Genomic DNA, 14591 nt, shown 5'->3' on the forward strand with positions numbered 1-14591 from the left:
TGGACCGTATTTAAAATTCATCCGCATAAAAAGTTCCTGAATCGTATTTAAATTCATCCGGAAAAAAGGTTCCTGGACCGTATTTAAATTCATCCGCATAAAAAGATCCTGAACCGTATTTAAATTCATCCGGAAAAAAAGGTTCCTGGACCGTATTTAAAATTCATCCGCATAAAAAGTTCCTGAACCGTAATTAAATTCATCCGCATAAAAAGTTCCTGAACCGTATTTAAATTCATCCGGAAAAAAAGGTTCCTGGACCGTATTTAAAATTCATCCGCATAAAAAGTTCCTGAATCGTATTTAAATTCATCCGGAGAAAAAGGTTCCTGGACCGTATTTAAAATTCATCCGCAGAAAAAGTTCCTGAACCGTATTTAAATTCATCCGGAAAAAAATGTTCCTGGACCGTATTTAAAATTCATCCGCATAAAAAGTTCCTGAACCGTATTTAAATTCATCCGCATAAAAAGTTCCTGAACCGTATTTAAATTCATCCGGAAAAAAGGTTCCTGGACCGTATTTAAAATTCATGCGCATAAAAAGTTCCTGAATCGTATTTAAATTCATCCGGAAAAAAAGGTTCCTGGACCGTATTTAAAATTCATCCGCATAAAAAGTTCCTGAATCGTATTTAAATTCATCCGGAAAAAAAGGTTCCTGGACCGTATTTAAAATTCATCCGCATAAAAAGTTCCTGAATCGTATTTAAATTCATCCGGAGAAAAGGTTTCTGGACCGTATTTAAATTCATCCGGGAAAAAAAGTTTCTGGACCGTATTTAAATTCATCGGAAAAAAAGGTTCCTGGACCGCATTTAAAATTCATCCGCATAAAAAGTTCCTGAATCGTATTTAAATTTATCCGGAGAAAAGGTTTCTGGACCGTATTTAAATTCATCCGGGAAAAAAGTTTCTGGACCGTATTTAAATTCATCGGAAAAAAAGGTTCCTGGACCGCATTTAAAATTCATCCGCATAAAAAGTTCCTGAACCGTATTTAAAATTCATCCGCATAAAAAGTTCCTGAACCGTATTTAAATTTATCCGGAAAAAAAGGTTCCTGGACCGTATTTAAAATTCATCCGCATAAAAAGTTCCTGAACCGTATTTAAATTCATCCGGAGAAAAGGTTTCTGGACCGTATTTAAATTCATCCGGGAAAAAAAGTTTCTGGACCGTATTTAAATTCATCGGAAAAAAAGGTTCCTGGACCGCATTTAAAATTCATCCGCATAAAAAGTTCCTGAACCGTATTTAAAATTCATCCGCATAAAAAGTTCCTGAACCGTATTTAAATTCATCCGGAAAAAAAGGTTCCTGGACCGTATTTAAATTCATCCGCATAAAAAGTTCCTGAATCGTATTTAAATTCATCCGGAGAAAAGGTCCTGGACCGTATTTAAATTCATCCGCATAAAAAGTTCCTGAATCGTATTTAAATTCATCCGGAGAAAAGGTCCTGGACCATATTTAAGATTCATCCGGAGAAAAGGTTTCTGGACCGTATTTAAATTCATCCGGAGAAAAAGATTCCTGGACCGTATTTAAATTCATCCGCATAAAAAGTTCCTGAATCGTATTTAAATTCATTCGGAGAAAAGGTTTCTGGACCGTATTTAAATTCATCGGCATAAAAAGTTCCTGAACCGTATTTAAATTCATCCGGAAAAAAAGGTTCCTGGACCGTATTTAAAATTCATCCGCATAAAAAGTTCCTGAATCGTATTTAAATTCATCCGGAAAAAAAGGTTCCTGGACCGTATTTAAATTCATCCGCATAAAAAGATCCTGAACCGTATTTAAATTCATCCGGAAAAAAAGGTTCCTGGACCGTATTTAAAATTCATCCGCATAAAAAGTTCCTGAACCGTATTCAAATTCATCCGCGTAAAAAGTTCCTGAACCGTATTTAAATTCATCCGGAAAAAAAGGTTCCTGGACCGTATTTAAAATTCATCCGCATAAAAAGTTCCTGAACCGTATTTAAATTCATCCGCATAAAAAGTTCCTGAATCGTATTTAAATTCATCCGGAAAAAAAGGTTCCTGGACCGTATTTAAAATTCATCCGCATAAAAAGTTCCTGAACCGTATTTAAATTCATCCGGAAAAAAAGGTTCCTGGACCGTTATTAAAATTCATCCGCATAAAAAGTTCCTGAACCGTATTTAAATTCATCCGCATAAAAAGTTCCTGAACCGTATTTAAATTCATCCGGAAAAAAAGGTTCCTGGACCGTATTTAAAATTCATCCGCATAAAAATTTCCTGAATCGTATTTAAATTCATCCGGAGAAAAGGTTTCTGGACCGTATTTAAATTCATCCGGGAAAAAAAGTTTCTGGACCGTATTTAAATTCATCGGAAAAAAGGTTCCTGGACCGCATTTAAAATTCATCCGCATAAAAAGTTCCTGAACCGTATTTAAAATTCATCCGCATAAAAAGTTCCTGAACCGTATTTAAATTCATCCGGAAAAAAGGTTCCTGGACCGTATTTAAAATTCATCCGCATAAAAAGTTCCTGAACCGTATTTAAATTCATCCGCATAAAAAGTTCCTGAACCGTATTTAAATTCATCCGGAAAAAAAGGTTCCTGGACCGTATTTAAAATTCATCCGCATAAAAAGTTCCTGAATCGTATTTAAATTCATCCGGAATAAAATGTTCCTGGACCGTATTTAAAATTCATCCGCATAAAAAGTTCCTGAATCGTATTTAAATTCATCCGGAAAAAAATGTTCCTGGACCGTATTTAAAATTCATCCGCATAAAAAGTTCCTGAATCGTATTTAAATTCATCCGGAGAAAAGATTTCTGGACCGTATTTAAATTCATCCGGGAAAAAAAGTTTCTGGACCGTATTTAAATTCATCGGAAAAAAAGGTTCCTGGACCGCATTTAAAATTCATCCGCATAAAAAGTTCCTGAACCGTATTTAAAATTCATCCGCATAAAAAGTTCCTGAACCGTATTTAAATTCATCCGGAAAAAAAGGTTCCTGGACAGTATTTAAATTCATCCGCATAAAAAGTTCCTGAATCGTATTTAAATTCATCCGGAGAAAAGGTCCTGGACCGTATTTAAATTCATCCGCATAAAAAGTTCCTGAATCGTATTTAAATTCATCCGGAGAAAAGGTCCTGGACCATATTTAAGATTCATCCGGAGAAAAGGTTTCTGGACCGTATTTAAATTCATCCGGAGAAAAAGATTCCTGGACCGTATTTAAATTCATCCGCATAAAAAGTTCCTGAATCGTATTTAAATTCATTCGGAGAAAAGGTTTCTGGACCGTATTTAAATTCATCGGCATAAAAAGTTCCTGAACCGTATTTAAATTCATCCGGAAAAAAAGGTTCCTGGACCGTATTTAAAATTCATCCGCATAAAAAGTTCCTGAATCGTATTTAAATTCATCCGGAAAAAAAGGTTCCTGGACCGTATTTAAATTCATCCGCATAAAAAGATCCTGAACCGTATTTAAATTCATCCGGAAAAAAAGGTTCCTGGACCGTATTTAAAATTCATCCGCATAAAAAGTTCCTGAACCGTATTCAAATTCATCCGCGTAAAAAGTTCCTGAACCGTATTTAAATTCATCCGGAAAAAAAGGTTCCTGGACCGTATTTAAAATTCATCCGCATAAAAAGTTCCTGAACCGTATTTAAATTCATCCGCATAAAAAGTTCCTGAATCGTATTTAAATTCATCCGGAAAAAAAGGTTCCTGGACCGTATTTAAAATTCATCCGCATAAAAAGTTCCTGAACCGTATTTAAATTCATCCGGAAAAAAAGGTTCCTGGACCGTTATTAAAATTCATCCGCATAAAAAGTTCCTGAACCGTATTTAAATTCATCCGCATAAAAAGTTCCTGAACCGTATTTAAATTCATCCGGAAAAAAAGGTTCCTGGACCGTATTTAAAATTCATCCGCATAAAAATTTCCTGAATCGTATTTAAATTCATCCGGAGAAAAGGTTTCTGGACCGTATTTAAATTCATCCGGGAAAAAAAGTTTCTGGACCGTATTTAAATTCATCGGAAAAAAGGTTCCTGGACCGCATTTAAAATTCATCCGCATAAAAAGTTCCTGAACCGTATTTAAAATTCATCCGCATAAAAAGTTCCTGAACCGTATTTAAATTCATCCGGAAAAAAGGTTCCTGGACCGTATTTAAAATTCATCCGCATAAAAAGTTCCTGAACCGTATTTAAATTCATCCGCATAAAAAGTTCCTGAACCGTATTTAAATTCATCCGGAAAAAAAGGTTCCTGGACCGTATTTAAAATTCATGCGCATAAAAAGTTCCTGAATCGTATTTAAATTCATCCGGAATAAAATGTTCCTGGACCGTATTTAAAATTCATCCGCATAAAAAGTTCCTGAATCGTATTTAAATTCATCCGGAAAAAAATGTTCCTGGACCGTATTTAAAATTCATCCGCATAAAAAGTTCCTGAATCGTATTTAAATTCATCCGGAGAAAAGATTTCTGGACCGTATTTAAATTCATCCGGGAAAAAAAGTTTCTGGACCGTATTTAAATTCATCGGAAAAAAAGGTTCCTGGACCGCATTTAAAATTCATCCGCATAAAAAGTTCCTGAACCGTATTTAAAATTCATCCGCATAAAAAGTTCCTGAACCGTATTTAAATTCATCCGGAAAAAAAGGTTCCTGGACCGTATTTAAATTCATCCGCATAAAAAGTTCCTGAATCGTATTTAAATTCATCCGGAGAAAAGGTCCTGGACCGTATTTAAATTCATCCGCATAAAAAGTTCCTGAATCGTATTTAAATTCATCCGGAGAAAAGGTCCTGGACCATATTTAAGATTCATCCGGAGAAAAGGTTTCTGGACCGTATTTAAATTCATCCGCAAAAAAAGGTTCCTGGACTGTATTTAAATTGATCCGGAAAAATGGTGCCTGAACCGAATTGAAATACTTTATAGATAAAAAGGTTCTTTACGGTCCAGAACCCATTTACACTTGCTCATTTTCTGTGCTGGACCGGAATTGAATTTATTTAATATTCCTGGACCTTTAACAAACCTGCCTGCAGGGGCGGCTCAAGATACAATTTTCACCCAGGCGAGGTAGATTCTTAGTGCCCCTAATTTCCACTTTGACCCCTCAAAATCTCTCTACCCTGGCCTTCGTAATTTCTAACTTCCAATTAGAAAGCATAATCGTTTTACATATTTATAGCTTTAATAACGAAAAATAAAAATAAAAAAAATTAAAAATAATTTAAGTGTTACTCTTAAAAAAACACGTTTATTGTAGGTATGTGTCTTTAATACCTACACAACGACATCGAAATAACAGAAATCTTTTAGCTTAAAATGGTACATGTCTTTGCAACATCCTTATTACGTTATGCAGTAGTAGCTTCAATTATTTCTTATAAATAATAAATCCAACTCTTTATTAAACAAATAGCCACGCACCCAGCGAAACAAACATTGTGGTTCTGTTCGCGCCCGTCATCCAACAAGAAGACAGACACTTTTCTTGTTTCGGCCGCTGTTTGTAGCATTTCCAGGAAGGTAATAGTGCTGTAGGTAGACTAATACACATAAATGAAACACTCAATTACATCAAACTGATGTATTCGTTGCAAATCTACATTATTTGCAGCCAACCTGCAATACATCTCCTGCAATCCATCTCTCGTACAGCATCGCTTCTCTCTTCACAGACTATTCACTCTCTCACTTTCAGTAGGCACTAGTGTCCAGAGAATAACATGGCAGCCATCTTGGCTCCAAAAGCACAAGGTACGGAACAGGTTCGGATTAAACTGTAGGTCCAGTCCCGATTAGCTTTTCCCTGTATAAAGTGGACTTATATATAAACTCAAACATGCAAATAGCCACGCTTATGTAATCAGAAATATGGTTTTGGTGCTAATCGGGGGGGGGGGCGGTTTGGCGCCCCCGAGTCGCCCGGCCCTTAAACTGACCCTGCGCATATGCCTGAGGGTGAGTGAAATAAGCGGTGTAACGATTACCATAGACGAATCAAGATTTCTAAAAATATGCTTCCCACTTCTGTTGCTTTTGGCCCGCGACGAAGTTGAATGGTGATTGGAATTGATGAAAGGACAATGAATAGGGCTAGAAATTTTATGACCAAAAAATCACCAAAATATGCAAAATAAAATATGCTCTTATGACCTAAAATTTTACAAAATATGCCCTTATAACTGGACTGTTTCAAACATCAATATCTAACTTATGCTGAAATATTTTCATATACATAGCTACTATTTTTGTTCACTTTATGGGCCCTGATTAGTTAAATGCATAATGAATACAATGCTTTCTGTACATTTTCAATTAAAAACAAAAAAGAATTTTGCTGCAGTCCAAAAAAAAAAAAAAACACCATCGAGCGAACATGGGAGTAAGAACGAATCCACTTGGAAAATGACTGTATATTTTTTAAAACAACGAAAATATGCTGAATATGACCGAAAATCCATCAAAATATGCTTTATCACGTAGAAATGGCTAAATATGCCAAAATATGCCCTTGAAAAGCACCTTAATTTAATTAGTTTCTTCACAATATGAATTTCTATATATTTAGGGAACACATCACCCTTAGCAAAAAAAAAAATATGCTACGTCATCGCTAACAATCACAAACACATATTTTCACAACACAAATCCCACAGAGGGTTATACCACCATCTTCTCAATCTGGAGTCTCTAAGATGGCCTCTACGATGGCGTTACGTTTGTGCTGACTGACGCCTTGTGATCATGGTGTTCTAGGTTTGATCTCCGAAGGAGGCATATTCAAAGTGGGTAGGATTTCACTTTAAACTGCAGGTCCAGTGTAAAACTGGACTTAAAAATTTAAATAGTAATAAAATTTCTATCAAAATATGTCGAATCGCACGACTAACTACTCAATGTAAATGAATATTATAACCCCCCACTCGCCAAACAAGTTTAACGATAACAAAAATATAATAATTTCAAAAATTAGTACATGCGCTCTAACCATGTCATCTATTCTTATATGTACAAGAAGTGTTATATCGGCAACACAAATATGGTCTTGGTTAAACTTGCTGAGTCCGGACGCCAGAGCCTCGTTAGACCAGGGTGTACTGCATGGAAGAGATATTAACATTCGAGTGCTTTTTGTAAAATGACCATCCTCTACACCTCGGATAGACTGGGCACGCTGTGGAGTGTAAATATCACTTTCAAATAATATGAAGTCTTTCTTTTATGTATGCTGACCCAAGCGATATTCTAAATAGATGGAAGAACTACTTTAATGACCTTTTAAATGTTCATGTAGGAGATAAATCAGAAGTAAATGAAGTCCACACAGCAGAACCTTTAGTTCCAGAACCTAACTTGACTGAAGTTAAAGATGCTATTAAAAGGCTAAAGAATATAAAAAAGCACCTGGCATTGATTTAATACCAGCTGAGTTAATTAAATATGGTGGAAATTCGTTAATATGTCAATTTGTTTAATATGGAATAAAGAAGAAATCCCTCAACAGTGGAAAGAATCCATAATTGTTCCTGTGTTTAAAAAAAGGTGATAAAATGAACTGCAATAATTACCGTGGAATTTCTCTACTCTCAACAACATATAAAATATTATCTAACATTCTTTTAACAAGACTAACCCCATATGCTAATGAAATTATAGGTGATTATCAATGTGGATTTAAACGTAACAGATTAACTACAGATCAAATTTTTCACATCAGACAGACACTTGAAAAAAAGTGGGAATATAATCAAAATGTCCATCAGCTATTCATTGATTTAAAAAAAGCATATGATTCGGTCAAAAGAGAGAAATTATATAATATATTAGTAGAGTTTGGAATACCTAAGAATCTTGTTACTATGATAAAAGTATGCACCAGTGAAACAGAAAGTAAAATTCGTGTGGGTATTAATGTGTCTGACAAATTTACAATTCATGATGGGTTAAAACAAGGAGATGCATTATCTCCATTGCTCTTTAATTTTGCCTTAGAATATGCTGTTAGGAAGGTAAAAGAAACTAACGAAGGACTAAAATTAAATGGTGTGACTCAGTTGTTAGCATGTGCAGATGATGTAAACTTATTAGAGGATGATATAAATACAATTAAGAATAATGCTAAAATACTTTTCAAAACTGCTAAAGAGATAGGTTTGGAAGCTAACAAAGAGAAAACTAAATATATGCTTACAGGCCGAAACCAAGTGTTAGGTAATAATCAAAATCTAATTATTGATAACAACTCGTTTGAACCAGTTTCCAAATTCAAATACTTAGGAGTAATATTAACAAATGAAAATTATATTAAAGAGGAAATAAAAAGTAGGCTTAATTCAGGAAATGCATGTTACTTCTCTCTTCATAAACTTTTGTCTTCTCGTTTAATATCTAAGAAACTAAAAGTTAAAATATACAAAACAGTAATTTTGCTTGTAGTATTATATGGGTGTGAAACTTGGTCCCTTACATTGAAAGAGGAACATAAATTTAGAGTATTTGAAAATAAGATCCTTAGGAATATATTTGGACCTAAAAGGGATGAGGAGACAGGTGAGTGGAGAAGGTTACATCATTTAGAACTACATAATTTGTATTCATGTCCAAATATTATTAGAATAACTAAATCAAGAAGACTTAGGTGGGCAGGCCATGTGGCACGAATGGGAGAGGAAAGAGGAGTTTACAAGATTCTTGTTGGGAAACCTGATGGTAAGAGACCTGTAGGAAGGCCAAGACGAAGATGGAGGGACAACGTTGAGATGGACCTAAAGGAAATTGGAAGGGATGGAAAAGAGTATATAGATCTTGCTCAAGATAGGGACAGATGGAAGGCCTGTGTTGCTGCAGCCATGAACCTTCGGGTTTAAGAAGGTTAGAGAGTTAGTTAGTTAGTTCTTTTATGGGTGTAAGGGGTGACCTTTTTAGAAAAGCATACATTATCTTCCACGTAGTACACCCTGGGCTGCCTTTTGCAGGCTAACGAGGCTCTGGGGCCCGGATATGCAGTCAGGATTGTGTATTTACGTATTTATGTATGGTCCTTCAACCATCTCATCTTATCACAATTCATCCCCATCGTCGCGATTAGCCAAAAGAGGAAGAAAATCTGGGAGGGAGTGGGTGATACATGCATTAGTAGAATGAAAAGAGTAAGATGAGGGACTTTGCCCCTACCGCCGATCTGCTGGCATGGTGTGTGTGTGTGTGTAGATAAATTGCACTGATTTTTATTATTATATTTACTCATGGCGTTGTTGAGCAGTGGCTAGACAATGGGCAAAGTTCAATTAACGTTAATAAACAACCACAGTCATCGACATTCAGAGATAATCGGGACTAAAGTCTAAAGTATTTGTCTAAAGTGATATCTGGTTCAATGTGTATGTGTAATATGTCTGGTTCGGGAATAGAGACTATAAATTCTCATATTTTCAGAAGTTGGAAATTCATTTCTGATGTCAATGTACTGCCAATGTTTAAGCAAAATAGTATATGTGCATGTGCGGCACTATCTTTATAATTAAACAGCCCATATTTTATTGTTAAATAGTAGTAACTTTCTCTCTCTCTCTCTCTCTCTCTCTCTCTCTCTCTCTCTCTCTCTCTCTCTCTCTCTCTCTCTCTCTCTCTCTCTCTCTCTCTCTCTGTCTGTCTCTTTCGCTCGCTTATATATTTCAATTTATTTTGCTTTTTTATTTCTTCCTCTTTCCTTTTGCCCTCTCATTTTCTCGAATTCTTTCTCTGTCCTTTTCGTCTTTATTTCTTTCTTTCCATTTGCGCTAATTTTCTCTTTCTTTTTCTATCCTTCGCTTCTATATTTGTCTATCTTTCTTTTTACTTCTCTCATTCTTTCTCTCTCTCTCTCTCTGTGTCTCACATGTTTATTTCTACTTATTTTTCTGTCTCTCGTTTCATTATTTCTGTTCTTTTTCTTCTCTCTCACGCACACACATTTGTTTATTTCTGTTTCGTTCTTCGTCTCGCTTGATCATTTAACTTTTCCTGTCTTCCGTTTCTTCATTTCTCATCTATTTCTCCTCAGGGGCGATTCCTCCATGTAGGAAGTGAGGAACTTCCTACAGTTCATTTATACTTGCTTCCAGTTCTCTACTCTTTAGGAGATTCATAACAATGCACGTTATATAGAATTATGGACGCAATGTACGGACAATTGACTAGGTTAGCTACTGTCATGAGTTGACTGCTGCCGCTCGGCCCAGCCGCAGCCCAAAGACTGTGGACACAGGCTTTGCTGCCCGGCCTGAGGAACCTTGCTGGGAGCACTACAAACAGATGGGCGAGGAGTGTAAAAGGGGCAGGGGGAAGGTTGCGATATTAAAGCATCCAGCGAGGAAGCATCGAGGGTTTCCTCAATCAGTGATGCCAAATCCAGCAAAAAAGGTACTAAACCTAGCTCAGTTTGATTTTGTTGGCACCTAGCACTATACATTTGGCATAATGGTAAAATATAGCATAATCTGCAAACGTGAGTCTCTGGGAGATGGAAATCTAATTCAAACGAATATGTTTTCAGGAAATAAAAGTAAAATTAGGTCCAAATCTTATTTTTACTTCACCAGTAAACCCATTTCGTTTGTTGAGCCATCGTACACAATTTTTCAAACGTTCCTAGGTTTGCCATAACTTCTTCCAACCCCCCTCCCAAAAAAAAAAACAGGAGTCGCCACTGCATCTCCCTCCCCTCTCTCTCTCTCTTACTTTGCTTTCTGTTTTCTCATCTGGTTTCCTTTTAATTATCTTCCATTCCCTGATCCTCAACCGCTTCATCATCTGTCTTCCTTTCTCTCTTTCCCACAAAATGTTTCTTTCTTGTAATGACTCTTAACCATAACGTCACTACATACTACTTTAAGATCATAACTTTCCGACTTTAACCCCTCTTGAAGTATTTTCCGTGGGCACTCTTTATTGAGATATTCTTGAGCACAGAAACTAACCGCAGCTGTTTCATTAACGACTTCATTTAAAATTAAGTAATAATTGTGATTGTGAATCACCAACGCACGCGTGGAACGAAACCTTAGAAAACCTACACCACAATACATAACATACCGAGAGACCACAAGGAAAAAGACCTTGGACGAAAAGTTCCCGAGCAGCTTACCCTCCTTCCGTTCAGCTCGGGCCATAAAGAAGCATGGTCCACTTTCCCCTCCCCTCCCTGCGGGAGTACGGCGCACAGGAGTCGCGGGTCTGCGAAGGTATCTTTGCTTGTGGTTCCACTATAACGTGCCTGATAACAGCGCACTATGCATAGATAATATATTTATAGGGATTGGACCTGTAGTTTTGTGCGATAAGCTAAACATGGCATGGCAATAACTTCCGCATTTTAAAAGGAACCCAAACCCCTTCATTTCAGTGCGATATCGTTATCACACAGCAAGCTATATGCAACGCTAACTGCGTCATTAAAAAAAAAACTTGTAAAGAATATAGCTGTAGCGTAGGGGCCGCAACAAAATGAAACGCTGCAGGGGCAGAAGTGACAAAAACCATCGACTATTATCAACTAGACAAGGGGCGCCGACTTGTCAAAATTATTGGGGGGGGCTCTGATCACTGAAATAAATTAATGAATGACTAAATCTCTCCCTTTTTTATATTTTGGCCTCAGTGTTCGGAATCTCATAAAAGCCCATGAATTCCTCAAAAATATCAAAATTTTTCTTCACAGTTCTAATACAGAATATTAATTGTCCACGGATGGATATGTCACAAGTTTCGTCAACCATAACATCTGCTACCACGGAGCGCAAAACAGATCTCCCTAATATATCAATGATCTCGTTCTGAATGTCATGTGAGAGCCATTTGTAGCCCGAACGTCCCATCTACTCTCCTAGTTCATGCACATCGTCTTTTGAAACTCTTTTTAGTAAAAATTTTAACAATACTCATAATTACAGTAATAAGTCATGTGTTTTGCTGTCTCTATTCATAGCCTCCCCCCACCAAAGTTGATGGTTTAGCGGTCTCAGCCCCCCAAAGTTGATGGTCTAGAACATTTCAAATGTGTATTTAAAGTTAAGTTCATGTGGCACAATTCAGAGTAAACTTTACAAGAGAAGCAAAATAATACATTAGATCCTCTTAAGCAAAATTATTTGAAGGGCTCTGCCCCCACATCGTTAACATTTGGGGGGGAGCTCGAGCCCCCCCCCCCCAAGCCCCTTGGAGTCGGCGCCTATGTAGACTACAAAGGCAAAAAAAACAGAGTAAGAGAAAAGTAGTTTGGCAGTCATCTAGAATTTGATGGAAAATCGCACATGCAAATCAATACATTTCTAGTAATAGTCGACACATTAGACTTGTAGAATTTGAAAGAAGAGCAGTTGTATACCACCGTCTTTTGCTTCCTCGGTAATTTAAAAACTATATCTCCCAAAGACGTATGTAAAAATGCTCAAAAAAAAATTGTGGATAATTATCCAGACGATATTGCATGTGAGCTCATTGAAGAATGTGTGCAATTCCAAGATTTTTTAAAGCATGTACACCTGACCGAAGAAAAGATGAAGTGAATTCTGGAGGTGACTATTTACAAAACTTATTTGTGAAAAACATTTAACAGCGCTTTTTCCAAATCTTGACATTGCTCTGAGAAACACGGAGAGATTAGTGTTCGATTCAGGGTGTGTGATTTCACGTGGGAATTTCCCCCCCCAATGACCTTGCATGAAGTGGCTCCCAGGTTCACCCATCACGGTCGGGTGCAAAGGAGGCCGGACCGTGGTACTATGTCCACACAACCCTCCATGTCTTCATGGCATTTTGCAATGCTCATCGGTAGCAAATATTATATCACGACTATTAGCTTAATTAAACTACTAGGATTATATAATAATAATATAAATAATGTAATAATAATAATTATTATTATTATCTCGAATTTCGTCTGATTAATTCCCAGAACCTATTTCCCTGATACACATACCTATCCATAATAATAATAATTAATAAATAAGTGGGAAGGCAGGCACTTTTCCTCTAAATTCCATGATACATCTTGCTGTCTTGCAGGTTCTAATTTCCTGTTCGTTATAACTGAGAGAGGGGGTTGACTAGATAACTCTTGAACGCCCATCCACCCCTCTAGGGTCACCGTTGCCTATGCATGTTACAGTATTTTGCATAATTATTTCCCCAGGGGCCCCGTGTAGTTTACTTCCGGTGAACCGGATAAAACTGCGATACGCCACTGTTCAGTGTAGAATGCTGTAAGAAATGCATCAATTTAGTGAGTGTTGCATGTATCTATGTTGACCCGGGGGTGACTTTTTGGCGCAAAGTTTCTCAATTAATATATTTGTCTCGTAATAATTATGATAATTACTTAATAATGTTGATGTTTCTACTAACTTTTACATGAAATGCGAAGTTTCTATTTAAGTTATTTTACGTCGCTTTTCTACCCAGGCCCGTAGCTAGAATTGATCTCCGGGGGGGGGGGGGAGCTCACGGATTATCAGGGGGAACTTTGTAAACCAAGTCCATTTTTCAAAAGTTTAACAGTGTTAAATGAAGGTAAATTATTCGTGTTTGGGGGAGGGTCATTAAGTTAATATAAAATTTAGAATTATCACACAAATAGTACATTTTTCTACAGGTATCTTCTAAAACATATCTTGAAGTGTTAATTGCTATTGACATCATCCCTTATTACATACTACACACTACTTTTGATGATACAGATATTTATATCATACAAAAAATGCACAATATTCAATCACAGTGCCTACCGTACATTCCACCTCCAGCTGAAGGACTAAAACTTCCCTTCGTTCCCAAAACTTAGAAACTGTTGACCTTTGATGCAGATATGGAAGGAATGTGGATGATGACGTCAAAGTCGCAGATTTCTGGCTAAACGGGAGACCGCAACAGGGGCAGCAAATTGTACGGATAAAGAAGCTCCACTTTACTCTGTGAATGGACATTCTATAGTCTAGAAAATCTTCTAAATACTTGCCACTACTTCGACTTCAGCTCATAAACAAGATTAAGTTTATGTTTTGTGAATTTATCCTTCACCAAGTTGTGAGCAAAATAATGTCTGCTGTCAATTTTCACTCTTCACTGCAAACAAATTATACAATAGTTTTACCTAATGTCAAGGGGAAGCTCAACCTGGCCACGGCCCTGCTATGAAAGAACTTTCTAAACTCTATACAACCTACTAAATACAGGGTGTCTACAAATAATTAAAGCAGTTTCACGATGTTACTGTACGTGTATTATTGAACATATTGTGAAGTAACTTTACAGTTTTGTAGAGAAAATCAACAAGTTTTGTGACACATTACAAGTGTTCGATATGCCCCTCTTCGTGATTCTGCAGACATAAACTTTATATTCAAGTTCTTCACAAACGCGATGAAGCATGTATCTATCAATTCCATCAAAAGCACTGATGATACGAGCCCGCAGTTCTGCTATAGATCACTCGGTAATGGAGGTACATCCTTCACATAACCCCACACACAAAAAAAAGTCACAGTGAGGCAATGGCAGCACTTGTTAATCGTCATTTCC

At 36.7% G+C, this 14591-nt stretch overlaps 1 protein-coding gene across 2 annotated transcripts in view; it reads right to left on the reverse strand.

Moving 5' to 3' along the window:
* LOC146000284 (N-acetylated-alpha-linked acidic dipeptidase 2-like) overlaps nt 1-14591 on the reverse strand; it is a 123973-nt gene that overhangs the window by 96324 nt on the left and 13058 nt on the right. The gene's annotated exons all lie outside the window — the stretch shown is intronic.

This window comes from Lepisma saccharinum, chromosome 16 (genome assembly GCF_977018435.1).
Source record: "Lepisma saccharinum chromosome 16, izLepSacc3.1, whole genome shotgun sequence".
NCBI classification, from domain to species: Eukaryota; Metazoa; Arthropoda; class Insecta; order Zygentoma; family Lepismatidae; genus Lepisma; species Lepisma saccharinum.